Here is a 9,708-nt window from a genome sequence, read left to right as displayed (position 1 = left end):
CAGGAGAAAATAATAAAATATTATTGATAAGGCAAGACAACAAGCTTGAAGTTTTCATTGCAGTTTTTGCTAATAATGTCAATATTTGAATCACTTTCAAAGCTGAAACTTCACCTTACGTTCTTCATATTCATGATTTACTCATGATTTACTCTGTGCCAGCCACAACAGTGAGGAATTGTACAGTACTTGGCTGAAGATGAATAAGGGAACCCTGAAAATATACCGAATTATTTGCTAGGTGATCTAAAAAATTACTCAAATTCAGAAACTTGGTGGGATTAGACTGCGTGGGGTTAGTGACATGTGTGGGATATCGTTGACTGATGACAGACTCTGAAAAACAAGTTTAGTGAGGTACAATGCATTCCAATAGATGATATTTAGGGCTACAAATAAACTAATATACAGACTTCTGAAAAAAATAAAACCCTTTGAGCTATTTGTATTCCTGTTGAAGCATTGCTAAAACTGAATATTTGTGAAGATTCCCAGTTGGCAAAAACAAAGGGTTACTTAAAGAAGAAGGTGAACTCGGCTCTGAAATCAAAACTGTTGGCAATGTGTTCTGATAAACGACAAAGATGAAGTCCCCCCTCATTATCAAGCTCTGTATTTTCCCGTCATGTCCAGTTTCATGTGCTGCGATGGAGAAGGGAGTTTCTTGGGAGGTTGAGGTCAGCTTACAGACACAGTGTTTGAAAAAGCACTGGAGTATCTGATGAGAAATTGCATCAAGGGCCCTGAGCCAGGAGTACGTGATCTCAGACCAGTTGACAGCCTATTTTTTCTTAGACAAGCATACAAAATTTAGTATCTTTTGGCAAGAGTACACCATAAGTTGTTGGTTTTGACACATGTATCCCTCACCTGATGTTTTAAGTACATATAACCTCACCACTTCAGTGGTGTCCACAGAAATCCATTTATAGAGTTACAAATGTTATAATGTACTAGGCATGATCTAAACATTAATCCCATTTTTCCTGCTTTGTTGCAAATAGCAGATGCATTACACCATAGCTTTTCTAAATTAAAAGTAGAAAAAAAGTCTGTATGCATATAGGATCAGAGGAGTCAACCAGTGTTTAAACTGTAATGAAAATTACGTTCTGAAATAACAATAGGGTTTCTAAATATTCCTAAATAGGATTAGGAAGCTGATATGATATTCAGATCCATTTTTCCTTATAAAAAAACAAGGCGCTAAAACTTCTCTCTGCATGGTATATTTGTATAAACAGATTATGGTTAATAGTTTTTTAGCCGGATGATTGCTAGCCTTCTTCATGGATGTACCATTTAAAAAACAATGGTGACAGGAATATGCAAGTCGTTTCTTTCTATTTGGTGTTACTTTTACAGTGAAACTAATATAATTGTTTGGCACAGCTTGTGGTATTTGCTTACAGTAGGTTTCAGCAGGCTATATTTCATTTTGTCACAAGTTCTCTCTTGAGTCTCAGCTAGAAGAATGTTTCTTTTAACTCTACTGATACCATAAAAAACAACGCTGGGTGTTATTTGAATATTGTTTATGCAGATTTTATTTTTAAATTATCTTCCAGCAGGGAAGGATTGAGGCCAGATCCTGCAGAGTTGCCAGTGCATAATTGCTGATGAACTAAATAGCAGTCCTTACATCAGGCTCATGGGATGATGTGCTGATGTGGGTTAAATTTGCATTCCATGAAGATTCAAGACCAATGCTTCCAATGGATTGAGTGGGTGCTCTTGACTGCTATAAACTCAATTCAAGTTCACAGTAAACTGTAATGACAGTCTCTCATACTGACTTATAAAATATCTATATTAAATATATCCATGAAAAATTATAAAAAATTAAGAGGCATATGAATAATAAAGGGAATATACCATTTACTATATATAAATGCATTCAATACACTTTTACAAAGGAAAAATGAACAATTTTGAAACTAAGGGGTTGAATCTGCATTGTTTACACCCCAAATTAGTTAGAAGGCCCACTGTTCATTTGACGTCTAGATTAATATAGCAAAGTACAAGGAAATTGGGAAAACAAATGTGTAAAATCGGTAATTTTAAATAACAGATGTTTTTACTAATGAGGATTTTGAATCTTCTGAAATTCATATCACCAATGGGTGCACAATAATTATATTAATTTAAGTTGCTCTTAGTATCCAGAAGAATTCCTCACTAGATGATTTTCAAAGCTTAGCTTTTACTTCAGGTAGGAACCGCAGGGCAGGATGTAACCTTTCAGCTATGCTGGTAATTATGGATATACAAGGGCTATGGGATTGAATCATATTTCAGAAATATTTGGGCCCAATCCTATAGTCTTTCCTGAACTGAAGTGTGCCCAGCACCTGCTTTGCACTGCAGCAGGGGATGCTGAAATCCAGCTGTGCCAAGCAGCACTGTACCGAGGGCACCTCCCATGGGGAACGGGGTATGGAACCACATCCAACAGGCTTCCTCCCCATCCCCTACACTTACACAGATCCCTGTCTTGCCAGTGTCTTACAGTCTTACAAGGCAGCTTTATTTCTTGCTAGTGAAAGCAAAAGGTGGCCAGTTGTTAATACGAGCTGCCTAGAGGGTAAGCAAGGGGACTCTGCCCTGCTGCATCCCTGCTCCCCCTGCACTCAAATTCTAGGAGGCATTTGGTGCAATTAGCAGTTAAACTGAGTCAAGGGACTGGGTGTCAGACGTGCAGCTGGGGATTGCTGGCTGGGCCGTCTCCAGGAAGTTTGGAACAACACGGCATGAGTCAACACATATCTCAGCAGGAGTTTTGCCCTCGTGCCAGGCTACAGCCCGAGGTCCTCATCCACAGAGAAGGGCAACATCTGCAAAACTCAACTGAGTCTGAACAAAAAGGTAAGGGAAGCTAATGTATTCTTACGTTACCCATAATGCAAATTCATGGCTCAAACTGGACCCATTTTTTTCAGCTAAATAACCAGACTATAAATCAACAAACAGTATATTTGACATGGTTGACAATTCAGGATCAATAGAAAATATTTTCTTGTTTATCTTGTTTGCTTTTAGAGAAAAATGAAATAAAATTACAAACCTACCATATAAATAAAATTATCAAATCAGATGTAAAATTAAGATTAAAAATCTCATTTTCTCCTCTTGACATTTCTAAACAACATTAAGGCTCTCCAGCAGCCCTACAAACACACATCTTTTCCTGAAAGTGGAGCACTCTATTTCTGCCCTTTGCATATTCAGTGTTCTCAGAAACTTCACAAGCCTTTGTATCAAGGAAGTGTCACTGATATTTACTGACAGTTGTGGAAAATATGATACTACCATTGTCTGAAAGCAGATGCCTAGATAAAAAAAGTGGTATTTGCCTTTTAATTGCCCCAGATAGCCCAATTATCTTATCGAAAGGGAATGAGAGAATGGTAACAACACAACTCATTCATATGGGAGATGTTATCAAGCAGAAATAAAACTGTCATGAACCACACACACGAACCACAAACACACTTCTTCAAAATCCTTATGCCAGTGATTTAAAAGGCGTCAAGGACTACCCAGTCTGTTTGATTACTTGAAGAATTTATAGCCCAGCTGGCATCCTGATAATCTTTTTGATGTTGAAGGCATTAAGATCTATCATTTACTCCCATTAATATTATCATCTACTGTTTATGTGGAGTGGCATTCCAAGGCCCTGTTCAAGACCACATTGCAATAGATACTGACAAAATAGACCAAAAGGCCTTGTCCGTGTTCGCAGTTCAGGCTCTAAACCTTCCTGGAGAGTGACTGTGTGGAGGGCACTGCTGAATAAGTGTCTAGCCAAGAACATCAATAAAAGCAGAAAGGAGAAAGGGCAGGAGGATGGCAGTAACTATGATATGATCCTTGGTTTATATATATTGATACTGGGAAGTTGACAGAAGCAAGACCAGGCTAGGAAGGATACGACCAAAATATATACATTACATCATCAGCTGAATAAATATAAAACATGTTTCTGGGTCCTCTTTGGTGTTATTCATGTTTTCATGAACTATTTTATACATAAGTACCAACATATAAATTTCTACTTGTTCAACACAGGACCTCAGTACCAAACATATCCCAGGCATATCCCAGAATTTATTATTTAAGCAACCCCAGAAGGACTAATACAGTACTTAATAAGATAGTTAGGATAAAAGACTTTGTAAGATTCTTACTTTTTAAAGTCTGCTTTTGGGGGGAAGTATTGTTCATATTTTTGTCATTTAAAAGGACACGAGGTAAAAAGCCTCTGTTTTGACCATTCTTTATCACTGTGACTTGCGAAATATGATTAAAATTCAATTCAGTTATCCTGAGCTCAAATTATAATGCTCCACTAATACAGTTTCTGCTCTTGCCTTAAGCCGAACAGCTACTGATGCTGGCAATTGTATAACATGTATGCTGTTTTCTTATTTCAGTGGCAGTTCAGATGGGTTTGTGTTTCATATAGTGAGGATGGTAAATCATATTATTTTGGCCAGCAGTGCTTTGGATCATGTCTACACCCTAGATATCCTTTCCCTGTTACCTTGTCCCCCAGGGACTCAGAACTGACCGTCACCTCCTATATCACATCTCGCTTGGCTACCATGCAGGCAGTACTTTCAGGTTCATACAATGGAGCCTGTGGGGACGTTCTAGACCTCACCTCCTTCTCCACCATGATGGTCTCTCATTTTGCCTTTTGCTCCTGTGCGATTCTTCCCATAAATTGATTAAATTTGTCCTAGTTCCAATCATTACATTTTGCCAGAAGCATGTGGTAAGTGGCAAGGCATTACTTTGATTCAAAGGGGAGAGCTCATAAGAAACATGTTAGATTCCAGGTCAGTGAGAGCTTATTCTCTTAACCATATTAAATGTCATCAACCAATTTCAAGATCACCTAAAGACCTCTGCAGGAGTGTGCTTCAATTCCTGGGAAACTTTCTGATATACAGGTATCACTGCATCCTTTGTCTTTCCCACACTGAAGAGCATTTGAAATCAGACTCCTCTCTATCTGCAGGGTAAGCACAGAATAAAAGTAGCTCAGAAATAAATCTTTCATTCCTCAGAACGGAGAGACCCAACTCAGTGTGCAAGATAAATGAGCAGACACTTCTCAGACACCCATTCTGGGGTCATAAAATTGCTTTCACCAGTGCTGTATTCATCAAGAGACACTTGTCTCCAGATAGAACTAAAAACATCAAGTACACTTCTTCAAGTGGCTCTTCAGTCCAGATTCCAAATCAAATACTTTTTCTATCCACTCTGTGCTGCAAGTGCTATACACTATTTAAGCATACATAAGGTACCGAGGAAAATAAAGCAAGATACTTAATTTATTGTCTTGATAACCTCAGGAGATGCAGCATTCAGAAATAATTAACCACTGAATACTACTGCTACTTACTTACTCATTTATTCTGACTTAATATGAAAAATGTCTCTGTCAGATCCACCATACCTGTATCCTCCAGCTTAAATGATGGCTGGTTGATATTGACTGAGCAAAGAAAAAAAGTGGAGAACACTTGCTCCAAAGCAAATAAGCTTTCAAAACTAAGTAGAAGTCATTATGTACATATCCATCTCAGAACAATCTGTATTCCTTGAGTATTCATGTTTCAGCAATATCACACCAAACCCTAAAAAAATTGGGGTTATTGGTTACACCAGGGCTCATCTAGCAGAAATAAATCCACAGAATCACCTTTTTTCAGGACCTCACCACAGCTGCATCCCAAGCTCTACTGCAAACCTGTATAGAGTTTACATTATTTTAAAAAAGCCATATGGTACAGTAAGCTACACTTACTCAGCTCAGATGGTAGAATTTCAGGAGTCATAACATGTCTGCTCCTAAACTTTTACACTGGATCAAGCAATAATCTTCTCAGAGATTATCAAAATACCTGTCCTGTTATATACAACCATTTTATGAATTAGATAAATTGGAACAATATAACAATACCAGATTTCATTCTACTAGATCACTGTAGCACTGTAGTCTAAAACACACAGGACATTTCTGTGCCACTTAGACTGCACATTTAAAAAATAATAGCCTTTGATGGGAGTGCCTGTTATGGTAAGACAGTAATTGTTTCTAGTTAGATTTTTTAATGTGTTTACACTGTATTTTAAAAGCAGATCTAAACTGCACTTTAACCCAAATTTCCCATATTTCCAAAACTGTTTGGATGCAGAGCTGAGTCACAAGTTTTGGCAGATCCTTGGGATCCCTGGGGAGGGAAGCTTAAATCCAGGCCACAGGTCCTTCCTTGCACCTCCATCTCCAGTGTGGGTGCAGGCACAGATGTGCCTGCTTTCAGTGACTCTGCCTCTATATATCTCATAATTTCACGCAGTAATTTCAGTTGCCCGAAGTCAGACAAGTCAATCCAAGTCCCTTCTATGTATATAGGCTGCTACACAAACATCTGAGGGTGTGCACTGCTTTAGGATGCTTTCTGGCTTGCATTTCACTGAGTAGTACTGACAGAGATCTGCCTAGTACAAACAGATCACAATTCTTATCAGAAGTCTGATTAAATAAATGTCTTGCAGAAAATAACATCTCCCTTGAACTCTCCCCCACTAGAATTGAACACACTGTTCTAGCAGATGTCTTATGCTGTGTACACAGACAAGATCACTCCCTTATTTCAGCTAAATATTCCAATTCTTCGGCATTAGTCCTCTTAACCACAGCCATGGTCTAAGAACTCACACTGAGATATTCACTACGATGGGTCCAAAGTATTTTTCTCATAATTGCTTTCCAAAACAGTTTCCCATCCTGTTGGCAGACCTTTACTATTTGTCCCAGATGTTTTTCTTTGACTTTGGCTGTATTTTTTTAAAATGTTACTATTCACTCTAATGAGTCTTTTTTACAAGATATGCTTCCTAAAAAGACCTCCTGATAGCTATTAGTTATATTTTTAACCTCTGATTTCTGTTGCCAAAATCCCAAACTAATTATTCTCTTATTTTGCCCAAGACTGACATGAAGCAAGGCTTCCCTTTTGCTCTTTTCTATATATTATAATGATATGCATAGTCATCTCATCTTTCTCTCATTTTCCAATATTTCTTAAAGATGAGAGAATTTTTCAGGTAATTCTCTGAAGACTTCTAATGTAAACTATTGCTATGAAAATAGTTAGCGACAACTAGTGTTCTTTTTAGCATTTGTGAAGTGTTTGAGTGAGATCTCCTGATATGACATACAGCCCATCTGAATAGAAAAACAGGATCAACACATTTGATAAGCAAACTAGAGGCTGTTATTCTGCTTGGGGAATTGGAATTCATTTGAAATAAGGCCAGTCAGAATGGAGATCACAGAATCATAGAATGGCTAGAAGGTACCTGTAAAGAATATCTCGTCCAACACCCCTGACATGGGCAGGGACACCTTCCACTAGATCAGGTAGTTCAAAGTCCCATCCATCATGGCACTGAACACTGCCAGGTGGTATCCATAAACTCTCCGGGCCACCTCACCACCCTCATCATAAAAAAAATCTTCCTTATGTCCAATCTAAGTCTACCCTCTTTTAGTTTTAAACCTTTGCCTCTTGACCTGTCACTACAGACCTTGGTGAAAAGTCTCTCTCCATCTTTCTTATAAAGCCACTTTACTGAAATGCCACAGTAAGGTCTCCCTGGAGCCTTCTCCTCTCCAGGCTGAACAACCCCAACTCTCTCAGCCTGTCCTCACAGGAGAGGTGCTCCAGTCCCCTCATCATTTCTGTGGCCCTTCTCTGGACTCACTCAAGCAGGTCCATGTCTCTCCTGTGCTGAGGACCCGGGAGCTGGACACAGTGCTCCAGGTGGGGTCTCATCAGGGCAGAGTAGAGGGGCAGAATCACCTCCCTCAATCTGCTGGCCACACTTCTTTAGATGCAGCCCAGGATACAGTTGGCTTTCTGGGCTGCGAGTGCACATTGCTGGTTCATGTCCAGTTTTTCATTCATCAGTATTCCCAAGTCCTTCTCCACAGGGCTGCTCTCAATCCATCCATCCCCCAGTTTGTATTGATACTGAGGATTGCTCCAACCCAGGTGCAAGACTTTGCACTTGGATTTTAATTCTATTGCACACCAGGTTTCTAAAGCAGAAAAAAAGTCCATTTTCCACCACCCATCAAAATTAAGAAATGTACAAGTAGCATTCATAAGTATTAAATCCATATATATAATATTCAATGAATGTTTCATCTTTTCCATCTTTTTTATCTTTTATCTTTTTTCATTTATCTGATTGTATTCTATACTGATTTTTCATCTATAATCTTTATGCAAAAGCATTTTGCATCTGACATTTTAAATCTAGATTTCTTTATAATCTTCTAATTCTTTATGTTCTAACTTCTCCATTTCTATCTGCCCTATCCCTACTAATATACTGATACAGATGATTGCAAATGAACAATCTTGTATACTTGCCAATGCTTTTCACTATGCTTGCTTACCTACATATTAAGCACTTGGTTACAAAGTAGATGTTTAAAAAAGATCTCCAAGTCAATTATTTTAATTGACTTTTTTAATTATTGACAATTTGCAGAGTTTCCTTGATTTTCTCCAGCTTCATGTGCTTTCACAACTTTCCCAACATTTACCCATTTCCAAATTCTGAAAACCTAATTTCAACATCATTCTCATATTTTGGGTGGGAAAAAAATGTCAAAGCATCATAAGCCTCAGCTGGTAAAGTACAGATGCTCTCTAGGTCGTGGACAGAAGCATTATCAGCTATGTGCCTGCGTTAATGAAATCACATAGTATCGGGATTACAGGGCCCAGCTCTGCCCTCTGCCCCATGCAGCATTTCCTTTGACCTCAGAGGCAGATGTGGTTCAAAAACAAAATCTGGCCTACGATCCTGAAGCACTATAAGGTATTGTCTGCACTTTGCTGACCCATGAATGCTCAGCGCCACCCCCCCGCCCCCCCCAAAAAAAAAAATTCAGCTGCCCAAAGTTGAATTTAGACAAGTTTAGGCACCAAAACTCTCCAATTCAAAATAACTTTGCAAGAAAGCCACCTAACCCTAATGAACATAAGGTCACAAAATGCCTCTGGTTTTCATCCCTACTGTCCACAAGTGCTTTCAGTGTTATAAAAACTTGAAACTGTCCTGGTCTGAGAAACGAGCCAGCCTGGTTTTGGACCAGCATCCTCCAGGCAATACTCTTGAGTGAAGAAGCATGTCACTTCCCCACAAAGTCAAATTTTGCAAGTATACGCAACACTAGCAAATATCGACAGCAGAAAAATAACAAAGGTGACTGTTTAGTCAGAATTCACATAAGGCAGGAATCATTCTTCAGTTTTTTAATTATTACATCAAAAAAAAAAAAAAGTACAGGTTTGACTCCTTTTGTCATCTGGGGAGACCACAGCCTCTGACTTCCTAGAAGTCCTGCTTGCTTCCCCTCTGCGAGGGACTGGTCAAAAGTAAGTGAGTTAGGAGTGGAAGCCTTCTTTCTGAAACTGAACTACTTCACAGAAAAGAAGGAAGATTCATGGGATCAGAAAGACAGAATACAAGGCTGTACCATGCATAAGGTCTCAACTGAGACTTGGTCTCTGCTGGCAGCATGAATAACCCTCTTGTGCTAAAGGGTGCAAAGGTACCCTTGTGTGTACTGCTGAGCTCGAAGCGATTCTCTCATGGGTACAGAATTTT

This window comes from Strix uralensis, chromosome 1 (genome assembly GCF_047716275.1).
Source record: "Strix uralensis isolate ZFMK-TIS-50842 chromosome 1, bStrUra1, whole genome shotgun sequence".
In the NCBI taxonomy this organism is placed as follows: domain Eukaryota; kingdom Metazoa; phylum Chordata; class Aves; order Strigiformes; family Strigidae; genus Strix; species Strix uralensis.
This window is presented reverse-complemented; position numbering follows the sequence as displayed.